Raw genomic sequence first — 14,991 nt, forward strand, 5'->3', positions numbered from 1 at the left:
GAGACGGAGTTTCACTCTTGTTACCCAGGCTCGAGTGCAATGGCGCGATCTCGGCTCACCGCAACCTCCGCCTCCTGGGTTCAGGCAATTCTCCTGCCTCAGCCTCCTGAGTAGCTGGGATTACAGGCACGCGCCACCATGCCCAGCTAGTTTTTTGTATTTTTAGTAGAGACGGGGTTTCACCATGTTGACCAGGATGGTCTGGATCTCTTGACCTCGTGATCCACCCGCCTCGGCCTCCCAAAGTGCTGGGATTACAGGCTTGAGCCACCGAGCCAAGAGAAGTGAAAGCAAGCGATCAAAACATTTCTGGAAATCTGACAGATCTGGAGTGCTGCTGTGTGGGGACGCCAGAGCGCTTGGAGTGTTGAGCAGATAAAAACCCAGACGGGAAACCCAGTGCGTATGTGGCCGCGTTTCTCTGCAGGGCTGTCCCGCGGCCGCAACGCGCTCATAGGGCCGCAGAGCTAGAACTGGACGCGCCCAGGGGCGGGCAACCGCGTGGCGCCAGGCGCGTCACCGACGGGCAGACTGAGGAGACGCATCTGAGCAGGTTTGTTAGGGCGCGCGCGAGGACGCACAAGCACCTGCACGAGCGCACGTACACGCGCACACCGCCAGCGCCGACCCTGACGGGGCCGAGCCTCGGGAATGGGCCTCCTCAGCCGCCGTCTTCTTCTCGGCCGTTACGCGGCCTCCGCGGGCGCTTTACCCCCGGCCGCAGGCCGCGCGTTTGCTGTGCTAACCGTTGATCCAGGAGGCGCTACAGCGCCGGCTCCGGGAGGACAGAGAAGCGTCAGGGACCTTTCGAGAGCCTCGCCTCGCCTGGAGTCCGGGGCTGGGGCCGTCCCCGCGACCTGTTTCTGCCATCAACGGGTCCATAGGCCTGAAGACAGCTTGTACCGCAGCCGTGGGCGCCTCTGCTCCTGGCTGCTACGTGGGGTGTTCTAGCCTTCGGACCGGGAACCCGATAGGACACGAATAGAAAGGGGGAAAGCTCTGAAAAATTAAGCCAGCATAAGAAGGGGAAACGTTTGGTAGTCAGGCAAGGCTGACGGCCTTGGGGATCGCGGAGCAGGAGTCTTAGAGGGGTGCCCAGGGTAGCTGGTGAGAATGTCAACTCATGAGCTCTGGTGTGCAAGAAAAATGCCTCTTTTCCGGATTTCAGGTGAATTTCTGATTCCTCTGAGCTACATACAACCACCCTTCCCTGGGTGGTATTTTTTTTTTTTTAATGGGTTTTTATTGTGTGTCCACGAAAACAAAGTCATGGTGGCCTTTGGTTAATCCCCTCCAGATGACAACTAAAAGGAGGCATGCATGACAACAGTAACCATGTTCTCCTCTGATGGAGCAAGGCCCTGACCTCCTGGACCCTAAGGGTTACAGGCAAGTAGGGCCAGGAGGCTAGAGAGGAAAGGACACCCAGGTCCCCCAGACCATGGAGGGCTTGAGTCTGCTGCCTCCCTGGTGTGACAAGGCAGGGGAGCAAGCACTACTCTGGGCTAGCCCAGCGCCCCCCAAGCGAGAACACACGCAAAAGCCCCCGCCCCCATCCCCGTCCTCACTGCTAAGGCAGTCAGCCAGGACTTCCCCAGAAGAGCTGGCTCCGAAGCCCAGACCCTCAGGGCTCCCTGCAGAAGGGGTTGCCTTCCTCCGCCTGCATGGAGCAGTAAAGAAGAGGAAGATCTAAGACCAGGAAAAGCAGCAGGTGGCCAAGCCCGGCCCCAGGAGCATGCTTTTCTGGCCGGATGCCTCGGCGGGTAAGCCATGAAGGGGAAGATGATTAGGACACAGAAGAGGTGGAGGAGGTAGGATAATAGGACAGGCCCAGGGAGCTCCTGGAGGATGAAACAGGGCGGTAGTCTGCGATGCTCTGGTAGCCACTGTCCCAGCCGCACATGGGGCATTCCCTATCCTCGCACTCCTCTTCAGAAGACGACAAAAGATTGTCATCACGCACCTGGTGATGGAAAGTGTCAGCATCTGGGAGTGAAGTCGCAGACTGGTGGAAGCCCCTGGACTGGCCCGCAGAGTCGGGCTCCCCATAAATCCTGGTAGTTAAGTAGCTCTCTTCATAGTAGTCGTCACTGTAGCCCTTGCTCTGGTAGAGTAAGGCGTCCTCTTTCTTGGGAAGATCATACATATCTGAATCCACTGGCTGCCATTTTGGTTGTCAGCCGGGAGCGGATGAACCGTGCTTGGCCGAGAACCCCCTCGGGGATATAGGGGTGAAGTTTCTGTGTGAGGGCTTGAGTTACCGCGAGTGTAAACTACAGACCCTGGTGCTGTGGAACTGTGACGTAACTAGCAAAGGCTGCTGTCACCTCGCAAAGCTTCTCCACGAAAAATCCAGCCTAACGAACTTGGATCTGGGGTGGAATGACATAGGAGTTCCCGGAGTGCAGGGCCTATGTGAGGCTTTGAAGAAACCACTGTGTAACTTGAAACGTCTGTGGTTGTGGGGATGTTCCATCTCTCAGGCCAGTTGTGAGAACCTCTACTGTGTCCTCAGCTGCAACCAGACCCTCATCACTCGGGACTGAGTTCCTTGGGGTATAGTGGAGTAAAGTTGCTGTTTGAAACCTTGACACATCCAAATGGCACCCTCCAGACACTCAGGTTGAAAGTCAATGAGTTTACTGATGAACTTGATACGCTGCTGAAAGGAATGGAAGGCAGCAACCCACAACTGACTATTGATACTGAGAGTCAAGAGCCCTGGAAGAAAAGGCCTTCTAGCTACTTCATTGCCTGAATCGCCCCCAGAGTCATTCATTCTCAGGGAAGCCAAGGATTTCCCAGGTGTTGGTTAACGGCCTGTGACTCCCTCCCCCCCCCCCCCCCGCCCCCACTCCTCAGGGATATGAGCTGATTGCTGGGCTAGATGTTTTAGCCATGGTTCTGCCTCTGGTTTACATAGATCGTGCATATGTCCTTGACCTTGTTATGTATGAAATGTCTGTATCACGGGTATATGGAGGGAAATAAAGGTGAGAGCATTCACAAAAAAAAAAAGATGAACTGGTTAAAAGAGAAAAATTACCCTATTTCTTCTCAGTGTCCCCTCCCCAGGGTTTAGGCCAAGTTCTGGAAGCTTATTCTGTGACTTGCTGAGTATGTTAATGTTAACTTAACCAAGGTCTTATTGCCAGTCAGTAGCAAAGTCACAATTCAAATGCAGATCTGCAGAGGCTGTAGTTTATTAAATGTTTAGCTCCAGCTCTATTTGATTTTGGTTTTTTTTTTAAGACCGTCTCCATCTGTTGCCCAGGATGGAGTGCACTGGTGCAATCACAACTCACTGCAGCCTTGAACTCTTGGGCTCAAGCAGACCTCCTGCCCCAGCCTCCCAAGTAGCCAGGACTACAGGTGTGTGCTGCCACACCTGGTTTCTAGCTCTATTTGAACCCAGCTTAGACCACGGTGTCCTGAAGTATAAAAGACACTGGATGCTAGGAGTCAAAAAGTAGAACTAGAAGTCAACAAGTGATCTAAAGCAGGATTCTGTATGTAGGTGTCTGGGCTTCAGTTTCGTCATCTGGATGAAATGGACTTGAACTTGTGTTAATAGCCAAGGTCTATTCCAGAACAAATAGTCTAGGAATTCTAGGGAGTGTAACTGGTCATTTGCAGGCTGCCATCCAGACCATCATCACAACTGTCTTGTGGCTCATGGAGACTCAGATTGATGCAGCAGCTCCAAGGCAAAGTGACCTCAACTGCTGATGCAAAACTACATTCTATAAGGGCAAACTGGTGGTTCACAAGGACAGGTGAGAAGTGCTGATGGTGGCCAGGGAGGCAGTTATAACAATATCCCTTCTATGCCATCCTCCACCCCATTTCTGACAGACATAGGCAAGGACTTAACTGTGGCACAGAGGAAAGGCAGCTGACTCTTGAGACCAGTGAATCTGTAGTCAAAATGCTACCTGATCACTGTGAAGGAGCCCTCCCCAACACAACTGGCTTAATAACTACTGGAATTAGCAAGAGCCTGGTTGAATTTACATTTTACTTTCCAAAACAAATATAGCCAAAAATTCCAGTCACTGCTTAAGCCAGAAGCAGGTGATACACAGAAGTGCAGACTGAGGAGAGTTTAGGTGAAAGCTGCAGCTGTTCTCTTTTCCCTCTTAGTGGGAGCTTTAGTCGGACAAGTCAGAACAGATTTCTGGAGAGGATATGTTAAAACTGATTTGTAGGCTCAAAGGCTTGCACTCCCATGAAGTAGGAGGGAGCTTTCTTAAATTTAAGATAGAATCAAAATCTTCCTATTAGCCAGGCGCAGTGGCTCACACCTGTAATCCCAACACTTTGGGAGGCCTAGGCTGGTGGGTGGATCATCTGAGGTCAGGAGTTTGAGTCCAGCCTGGCCAACATGGTGAAACCCTGTCTACTAAAATACAAAGATTAGCCAGGCGCAGTGGCAGGCACTTGTAGTCCCAGCTACTCAGGAGTCTGAGGCAGGAGAATAGTTTGAACCTGGGAGGTGGAGGTTGCAGTGAGCCGAGGTCATGCCACTGCACTCCAGCCTGGGCAACAGATCCAGACTCCCTTTCAAAAACAAAATGCTTCCTATTGTAACAGACCCTTGGATGAAAATATGCAGCCCTGCCTCAATTACTCTAAATCAAATAAAAGGCTTCATGTGAGTTGGAATAAACCTATCAATGACTACATTATTTGTTTATGTATATCTGTGTTCATGCAGAATTTCATATTTTATGCCAAACAGGAAATGGAAAACTCCTAAGACTTAGAAGGGAAACTATTCTCATTTAAAGGCAGTTTGCCCAATCTTAAGGAAACTCTGCCTGTTTGTGCTTCAGGCTTCCTTTTACAGAATCCAGAGAGGTAGAAAATCATGTAGCTTCACCCCCAGGACATTGGGTGGTAAAACTTCAGACTGAGTTTGAGACAGGTAACATTCATCCAGTCTCATTTTTAAGCTCCTTGGAGATAGGGATTTCACAGTCTGCTTAATAAACCACTTCCATATTTGTTTGTTTATACTGCTCAGTTTTGCTGTAACTTTCATGTTTAATAACCCTTACTTTGGAATTGTTTTCCTGACTCTGATCCAATCACTCCTCTGACAGTTTAGCATTTTGGATTCTTAGATCTGGAAAATAGCCTTAAATGTCACTGTATTCATTTTTCACAAACTTGAGGTACTAAAACGCACAGATTTATTTTCTTACAGTTCTGTGCATTAGAAATTCAACACAAGTCTCACTGGGCTAAAATCAAGGTATTGGCAGGACTGTGATTCTTAATGGAGGGTGCAGACGTTAATCTTTTCCTTGCCCTTTCTACCCTTTAGAGGCCAATTGAACATGGTCTATGGCCCTCTTCCTCCATCTTCAAAGCCAGCAATGTTGCATCTCTGACCATTCTTCATATTTTCCTCTGACTCTACAGGGAAAAGTTCTCCGAGGACATGCAAATAGATTGGGCCCACCCTGATAATCCAGGATCATCTCCCTATTTTAAGGTCCTTAATTTAATCACAAGAGCTCTTTTTTTAACATAAGGTAACATATTCATAGATTCTGGGCATTAGGATGTAAACATCTTCAGAGGGTGAGGTGGGGGCATTTTTCTTCTACCTATCATAGTTATCTCTTTCAATTCACTTCTCAAAGCTGGAATCCCTCCTGTGTGACTTCTGACAGATGCTTACCTAACTCAGTACCCCCACTGTTGTGGAGGTTGCTGATTCATGAAGCTGACAAGGATGTTGGCCAATACTAAATGTGAGAAAATTCTTCTGTTCAGTCACAACAATTCACGTACAGGGGTTCTTACCTTAACCACAGGAGAAAAGCTCATCTTTTATCCCCCATAACATACCCACCACATGAAGTTTTTAAAATATTTGAAGATAGCAAATGTTCCATTCAACAACTGAACATTTGAACACCTGTGATATGTGGGTGCTACTCTAGGTTCTAGCAATAAAATTATTAATCAGCCAGACAAAGTTTACTACTGTTAGTGTGACCTAATTTGTCATTGTTTGCTACCTCTCTTCCTCAAAGGATGCAATGGCTAGTGTGAATTCATGGGTTCATCATCATTAATATTAACATTGTGATTTTTTGGTCATTTAGCATTTCATCATTAATATTAACATTGTGATTTTTTGGTCATTTATAAAAATCTATAAATCCAAAGGGGCTGAGTCATATAAAGTATCAGAATAAAGCGACAATTCATATATTAGTTCGGAGACTACAGAATCATCATCCAGCTCGTGTTCAGTAGGCCAAGCTCATTAAAGGATGCCATAAAATGAGAACATTAAACACTAATAAATAGGTGATACTCCACAGAACAGACTTTCCAGTTAGAAAAAAAGACATTTTAAGTTGGGAGGTCAGGGGTGGTTTAATAAATCAATTGTTCTATACACAATGCTGAGATAATTGGTCATCTGTTGAGAAGGAAAAAATGGCTAAGCCACATTCTTATCTCCAACCATTCATAAAAATTAATTCCAGACGAATTAAATATCTACATTCATTCACTCAACCAATAGTTATTAAGCCACTATCCTGTTCAAGTTGCTGTGGATACAAAAATCAGACAGAAATCTTTCTTGTGGAGCCTACATTCTAGTGCAGAGTGGTGGTCAATTAAATAATAAGCAATTAGCTTATTTATTTGATACGGTTTGGCTCTGTGTTCCCCAAGCAAATCTCATCTCAAATTGTAATCCCCACATGTCAAGGGAGGGACTGGGTGAGAGGTGATTGGATCATGGGGGCAGGTTCCCTCATGCTGTTCTCATAATAGTGAGTGAGTTCTCACAAGATCCGATGGTTTAAAAGAGTTTGGCAATTCTCCCCTCACTCTCTCTCCTGCTGCCTTGTGAAGAAGATGCTTGCTTCCCCTTCACGTTTCACCATGATTGTAAGTTTTCTGAGGCCTCTCCAGCCATGCAGAACTCAGTCAATTAAACCCCTTTATAAATCACGCAGTCTCAGGTAGCTCTTTATAGCAATGTATAAATGGCCTAATAACAGCTGGTGATATGTGTTATGGAGGAATAAGAGCAAGGAAGAGAAGTAGGGAATAGGAATTTGCAATTTCAGACAAATTAGGGAAAGCATCACGATAAAGTTGACATTTGAGTAAAGACTTAAATGAAGTGAAGAAGTTGGCCATGCAGTTATGAAGGGAGGGCATTCTAGGCAGAGGTGATGTGTAATGCAAGACTCTAGAATGGGAACATTTTTTTCTGAGAAATATCAAGCCTAAATGGTTGAAGTTAAGTGATCACAGGAACAATAATAGGAAACAAGATCAGAGAGATAGCCAGGGACAAGATCATGTAGAAACTTGACAGTTATTTTAAGAACTTTAGCTTTTTCAAGCAAGATAGGAAGCTGCATTATATGATTTAAACTGTAATGGAATTGCTCTTATTTTTGTATGTATTGAAAATGGGTAAAGGCAGGAGCAGGGAGACCAGTTAGGAGGCTGCCGCAATAATCCAGTGGAAAGAGAACAATGGCTAGGAACAGAGAGTTAGTAGGAATGATGGTTAGAAGTAGTTGTTTCTGAATATACTGAAGGTAAAGCCAAGAGAATTTGCTTATGGATTGGTTGTGTAGGCAAAAGATAAAGAGGAGTCAAAGATAATGTGGCTGGAGACCCTAAGATGGCCCCCACTTATCCCTGCCTTTTGGTACTCATGCCCTTGAGGGTAGGGTGGACCCAGTGGCTTACCTCTAATTAGAAGAATATTACAAAGGCGGTGGGATGTCACTTTCATGATTAGATTATGTGATAATGTGACATCTGTCATAATAGCAGACTCTATTGCCTTCTTAACTTGCATGCTTTGATGAAACAGCCTGTCTTTTTGGAGAGGCCCATGTGGCAAGGAACTTTGGGTGTCCTCTGGCCAACAACCAACTAGGAACAGAAGCCCTCAATCCAACAGCCCTCAAGGAACTGAATCCTGCCAAAAACAGATGAGCTCAGAAGTAGATCCTTCTCAGTTGAGCCTTCAGATGAGCCCCAGCCTTGGCTGATATCTTGATTTCAGCCTTATGAGAGACCCTGAAACAGAATCTAGCTAAGATGTGATTAGACTCCTGACCAACAGAAACCGTGATATAATAAATGTAGTATATGGTAAACTGCTAAGTTTGCAGTAATTTGTTACACAGCAATAGGTAACTAATAAAAAGACATCAAGGTTTTGGTCTGAGTGACTGGTATAGATTTACCATTTACTGAAGTGGGGAAAACTGGGTTAGGGGAACCAGTCTGAGCTGCGGTGAGATCAAGAGATCAGGCAGACATGCTAAGTGTGAGGTGCCTATTATACACTCAAGTTAAGATACTTGTAAGCAGTTGGATATACAAGTTTTCCATTTAGGAGAGACATCTGGGGACATAAATTTGGGAGGCATCAGCTTATAAATAGTTTTTAGAGCCATGAAAGTTAATGAAATATTAAAGCAGTTAGTGTACATAGAGGTACAAGAACAGAGCCTGGAAAATTTCATCAATAAGAGATTTAAAAAGATGAGGAGCCAGGAGATTGAGAAGAGGGCAGTAATACTAAAGGAAAACCAGGACACTATGGTGTCTTGGGAGCAAAGAAAAGAGAGTATGAGGGAGTTATCAACTGCCATCATGGTAGGTCAATTAACATGAGAACTGATAATTGGCCAAAGGATTTAGAAACCTGGACGACATTGGCGACTTTGATAAGAAAAACTTAAATGGACTAGTGGGGTCTAAAGCCTAAATGGAATGTGTTCTAGCAAGACCCAGGGGAGAGAGAAGTTGGAAATATGGAATACAGACAACTCTTCCAAGGGGCTTTGCAGTGAAGGAAGGTGGAGAGAATGTATAGTAGTTGGAGGGGTAAGTGAAATCAAGAGACGGTTTTTCAAATACACTTGCAGACTGAAGTAATGATCCAGTACAAGAATAAAAACTGTTGACGTAGGAGACAGTAGATATTTGTCAAAGCAGTTTTGCTGGATGGTTGAAGAAGGGTTGATTGAACAAGTGGAAGGGTTGATCTTAATTTGAAGCACAGACAGTAAGTGAGGAAAGAGCATGAACCTGCAGAGAAGCAGGTGAATTGTAGATGTAGTAGCAAAAGCTTGCAGATGTTCTTGTGTGATTATTTCTATTTTCTTAGTGAAATAGAGGGTAGATTATTACCTAGAATAAGAATGGAACAGAAAGCAATGGAATTTAAAATAATAAGATATAAAATAATTACCTAGGATGACAGGGCACAAAGGCACTAAAGAATACAATATTACTGCTGGGAAGCACTAAGATTCCACATGAGGTTGGTAGTAATGAATTTAAATGAGACTAGTCAATATAGATGAGAACAGTCAATACAGACAGACAGGTATTTTTCTCAAGCCATATTCAGATGCTAGTGTGAGCATCGAATTACATTTTACCAGTGGTTGTGGTTTACCCAAATGAGTACCAAAAAGCAGGAAAGAGGCAAGGGCATTGAGGGTTTAAGCAAGAAGACTGGTAAGAAAGATTAGCAAATACAAGGGCAATATCTAACTCAGGTCCACTGCAGCCATTCTATCCCATCAAAGGGGAGGAGAAGAAAAACTGAGGAACACTTGTGAAGTTTATAGTCCAGAGGCATAGGTTCACTAAAAGACTAATACTTAATAATAGGACAATGTGACGCTTCACCTCACCCTATACCTTATCATCACATTACTAAAGGCCTGTTTTCAGCAGGTCCCTTTTACCCAGTTCATCATGCCCAGCTATCAAGAAAAAATTGCAAGGCATATTAAATATTTGAAGATATAATGGCTATATTAGTCAGGGTTCTCTAGAGGGACAGAACTTACAGGATATATATATGAGTTTACTAAGTATTAACTCACTTGATCACAAGGTCCCACAATAATAGGCCATCTGCAAGCTGAGGAGCAAGGAAAGCCAGTCTGAGTCCCAAAACTGAAGAACCTGGAGTCTAATGTTCAAGGGCAGGAAGGGTCCAGCACCACAGAAAAATGTAGGCTGGGAGGCTAGGCCAGTCTTATCTTTTCGTGTTTTTCTACCTGCTTTATATTCTAGCTGGGCTGATGGCTGATTAGATGATGCCCACCCAGATTAAGGGTGGGTCTGCCTTTCCCAGTCCACTGACTCAAATGTTAATCTCCTTTGGCAATACCCTCACAGATACACCCAGGATCAATACTTTGCATCCTTCAATCCAATCAAGTTGACAGTATTAACCATTGCAATGGCCAAAATACACAATTTGAAGAGAGAGCTGGCTTAAATCCAGATATAGCAGAAATACAGAAGAAATATCATCAGATTGGGGATTAAAACCACTATGATTAATGGATAAAGTAGACAGCATGGAGGAACAGGTGGGCAATGTAAGCAAAGATGGAAATCCTAAGAATTAAAATGAAATGATAGAGAGAAAAAAACTAACATTTATTAGTAGACTGGACACAGCTAAGGAAAGAATTCTGAGTTTTAGGATATCTTAATAGAAACCAAAGTTGAAAAGCCAAGAGCATAAAGACTAAAAAAAGCAAACCACAATATTCAAGGACTATGAGACAACTATAAGGGTATAACATACATCTAATAGGAATTCCAGAAGAAGAAAAAGAGAAAGGAAAGAAAAAAAATATTTGAAACAATAAAGACTGGGAATACCCCCAGATTAATGTCAGATGCCAAACCACAGCTTCTGGAAGCTCAGAGAACACCAGCAGGATAAATGCCAAACAGAAACAAAATTACACCTGGGTATATCATTTTCAAACTACAGAAAATCAAAGATAAATAAAAAATCCTGGCCAGGCACCGTGGCTCACACCTATAATCCCAGCACTTTGAGAGGCTGAGGCGGGTGGATTATGAGGTCAGGAGTTTGAGATCAGCCTGACCAACATGGTGAAACCCCAACTCTACTAAAAGTACAAAACTTAGCTGGACATGGTAGCATGTGCCTGTAATCCCAGCTATTCAGGAGGCTGAGGCAGAAAAATTGCTTGAACCCGGGAGGTGGAGATTGCAGTAAGCCAAGATTGTGCCACTGCACTCCAGCCTGGGAGTCAGAGCGCCACTCCATCTCAAAAAAGAAAAAAAGGAAAGAAAAAATCCTGAAAGAAGCGAAGAGGCTAAGTAACTTGCCTAAGATCACACCATTAGTAAATGGCAGAATTTTAATTCAAAGCAAGTATATCTGTCTTCAGAGCTAGTGGTCCTAACCCCTATATCATCATGGGGTGATACATAAGCCTCAACATCTCCCTTCTTACACACACACACACACACACACACACACACAATTATACACAAGACTGCATCTTTTGGTAACTTCTCTCAAGATGATCTTATTATATTTGATCCTGATTTTCAACCAGACATTATACATGATTACTTGCCAGCAACCTAATTAGATAAACCCAGGGTCTAATGGAAAAATTTCAAACAGACTGACATACATAGCGCAGGAGACCCAAAAGAAAAGGTGAAATAGACTGAAGTGTAAAAAACACTTGAAGACAAAATGGCCAAAATTTTATCAAAACTTACAGATCCAAAAAGTTCACTAAATCACAAACAAAATACATTCAAAGAAAACTATAGCTTGGGACATCACAGTCAAGCTGTAGAAAACTGAAGATAAAATATCTTAAAAACAAGAGAAAAAAGATATCACAAACATACATTGCTACTCATCAGAAACAATGAAGGCCAGAAGTCAAAAGTATAAAATCATTAAAATGCTGAAAGGAGGAGACTATCAATTCAGAATACTATATCCAACAACAACAACAACAAAAATCTTTCAAAATGAGGAAGAAATAAAACATTTTCTGGTTGGGTATGGTGGCTCATGCTTGCAATCCCAGTACTTTGGGAGGCCAAGGTGGGTGGATCACCTGAGGTTAGGAGTTTCTGACCAGCCAGGCCAATACAGTGAAACCCAGTCTCTACTAAAAACACAAAAAATTAGTTGGGCATGGTGGCATGCACCTGTAATCCCAACAACTTGGGAGGCTGAAGCAGGAGAATCACTTGAACCCAGGAGGCAGAGGTTGCCATGAGCCAAGACCTCACCACTGCACTATAGCCTGGGCAACAGAGTGAAACTCTGTCTCAAAAAAAAAAAAAGAAAAGAAAAAAAAAGAAAACCACAGAAAAGAAAGAAAACATTTTTCGATATCAAAAAGCTGTGAGAATTTGCCACTAGTAGTTCCGCACTACACTGTCCTTTAAGCTGAAGGGAAAGTATACCAGATAGAGATGCAAATTTACAGAAAAGAAAGAAAGCCACTGGAAATGTTAAGCAGGTAGGTAAATATACAAGGCTATTTCCCTCTTCTTGTAATTTCCTTCAATGAAAACTGATTGGGAAAACAAAAACTAACATTATAAGGTGAGTCTATAATGTAGGTGTAGAAATCAAAGACGTGATAACACAAATGATGAATAGGAGAATGAAATTATATTGCTCTGAAGGTTTTATATGTAAGAAGTGAGAAGTTTGAAATGGAAAGTTAAATATGGGAAGTGGGAAATGAGACAGGGGAAAAGTGACAAGTTAAGGATGCTGACAACTGCAGAAACTCTCAGCATGAATGACTATATCCAAACCCCTGTACTAAGAGACTTGGCCAAACTCTAACATGACTTCTGGCAGGCTAAGGGCCCAAGCCCCTGGGGTGATCCATCACCCCGTGAGATCCTGCCTGGAAAAAGTCAAGGCTGCCAAAGAATTTACCATTTGTTCCAACCAACACCTGGGGAAAGATCCCTGAGTTTTCTTTCCTAGAGTATTTACCTTAAAAAGCTTACAACTACAAATCTTTTCTCTGCCCGTTTGGGATGTACAAGTATCTCCTACAACTCAGGATTGTCTTTCCCAAGGACCTAAAAACCAATCCTGTGGGCGCAGTGGCTCACGCCTGTAATCCCAGCACTTTGGGAGGCCAAGGCAGGTGGATCACGAGATCAAGAGATCGAGCCATCCTGGCCAACATGGTGAAACCCTGTCTCTACTAAATACAAAAAAATTAGCCGGGCATGGTGGCACATGCCTGTAATCCCAGCTACTTGGGAGGCTGAGACAGGAGAATTGTTTGAACCCAGGAGGCGGAGGTTGCAGTGAGCCGAGAATGCGCCATTGCTCTCCAGCCTGGGCAACAAGAGCGAAACTCCGTCTCAAAAACAAAAAACAAAAAACAATCCTTTGAAATACAATACAATCGTTAGAAAGGATAGGGCCTTTATCTCTCAGTCTCTGTGGGAGGGTAGAAGTCTAACTTTGATAAATGGCAGTAAACAAACATAGATAGTTTAATCATATTTACATTGGCCAACCCTCTAATCCACTTTTTGTAATTTTGTCACTTTCCTGACACTGCTCTAGCCCTCTACTTGCTCTCCCTCCCTATTCCTTCTCACACTCCCTTTAAAACACCCAGTTACCTGTGTAGAAATCAGAATGGAATTCAGCTCTTTTCTCTACTGCAATAGTTACTGAATAAAATCTGTTTTCACTGGTTTAATTAATGTCCAACTTTACTCTGATAATACATGTTTTAGGCCAGTTGCAGTGGCTAACGCCTGTAATCCCAGCACTTTGGGAGGCCAAGGCGAGCGGCCTCACTCGAGGCAGAGGTTGCAGTGAGCCTAGATCATGCCACTGCACTCCAGCCTGGGTGACAGAGTGAGACTCCATCTCAAATAAAAAAAAAATTGAAAGACATATGGCCAATTATCCAATAAAGAAAACAAAATTAAATATAGAAACAATATTTGATTAATTCAAAAGAGGGCAGCATAGGAGCAACTAAGACTCAGAGAGCAGGAAAGATAAATGGAAAACAAAGATTAATATGATAAAACATAACAATATAAAGATATTAAAGCAGGTAGACTAAACTGCAATCAAAAGGTAGAGCTTGTCAGACTAGATAAATAAACAAGAATTAATTTTTATACAGACTTCTAGAAGTTTATTTTAAATATATATAAAAATGTCAGCCTATTTAGATTGGAAGTGAAAGAATGAGAAAAGTATATGATGCAAACAGCAGAAGAAAGCTGAATGGCTATATTAATGCCAGGTAAGTAGAGTTTAAGACAAAGACTGAGATGAGAGACAGAGGGCAATTTCATAACGATGAAAACAGAAGTTCATCAGGAAGATGTAAAATTCCTAAATATGTATGTATCTAATAACAGACTCAAAATTTATGAAGCAAAGTTTGATAGACCTAAAGGGAGAAATAAACAAAAGCACAATAATAGAATTTTTTTCTTTTTTTGAGACAGAGCCTCGCACTGTCACCCAGGCTGGAGCGCAGTGGCGCAGTCTTGGCTCACTGCAACCCCCACCTCCCAGGTTCAAGCAATTTTCCTGCCTCAGCCTCCTGAGTAGCTGGAATTACAGGTGCCTGCCACCATGCCCAGCTAATTTTTGTATTTTTAGTAGAGACGGGGTTTCACTATGTTGGCCAGCCTGGTCTTGAACTCCTGACCTTGTGAACCGCCCTCCTCCACCTTCCAAAGTGCTGGGATTACAGACGTGAGCCACCATGCCCGGCCAATAATAGAAATTTTAATACCCCTTTCTTAGTCATTGATAGAGCAACTAGACAATATGAACAATAAACACTATGTGCCACCTCGACCTGATGAATAACTAAAACACTACACCTAATAAGTGATGAATGCAGGGCTTCTATTCAAGTGGACATGTATGTTTACAAAGATAGACCAGCTGCTCAGTAGTCTCAATAAATGTAAAAGGATTGCGAGCGTTCAGAATATGTTCTCTGATCATATGGGAAATGAATTAGAAATCAGTAACAATAAGGTATTCGGGAAGCCCTGATAACATCTGGAAGTAAAACAAATCCTAAATAATTTGTAGGTGAAAGAAGAAATCACAAGGTAATTAGAAAATGTTTTGAACTGAATAAAATTAAAAAT

The 14,991-nt window shown here is 43.3% G+C and overlaps 1 pseudogene; it reads right to left on the reverse strand.

Moving 5' to 3' along the window:
• Nucleotides 1-340: 340 nt before the first annotated feature.
• On the reverse strand, nt 341-2,176 carry LOC103793482 (emerin pseudogene; annotated as a pseudogene).
• Between the last annotated feature and the right edge of the window lie 12,815 nt (nt 2,177-14,991).

The sequence above is a fragment of the Callithrix jacchus genome, chromosome 5, assembly GCF_049354715.1.
Source record: "Callithrix jacchus isolate 240 chromosome 5, calJac240_pri, whole genome shotgun sequence".
Lineage (NCBI taxonomy): Eukaryota > Metazoa > Chordata > Mammalia > Primates > Cebidae > Callithrix > Callithrix jacchus.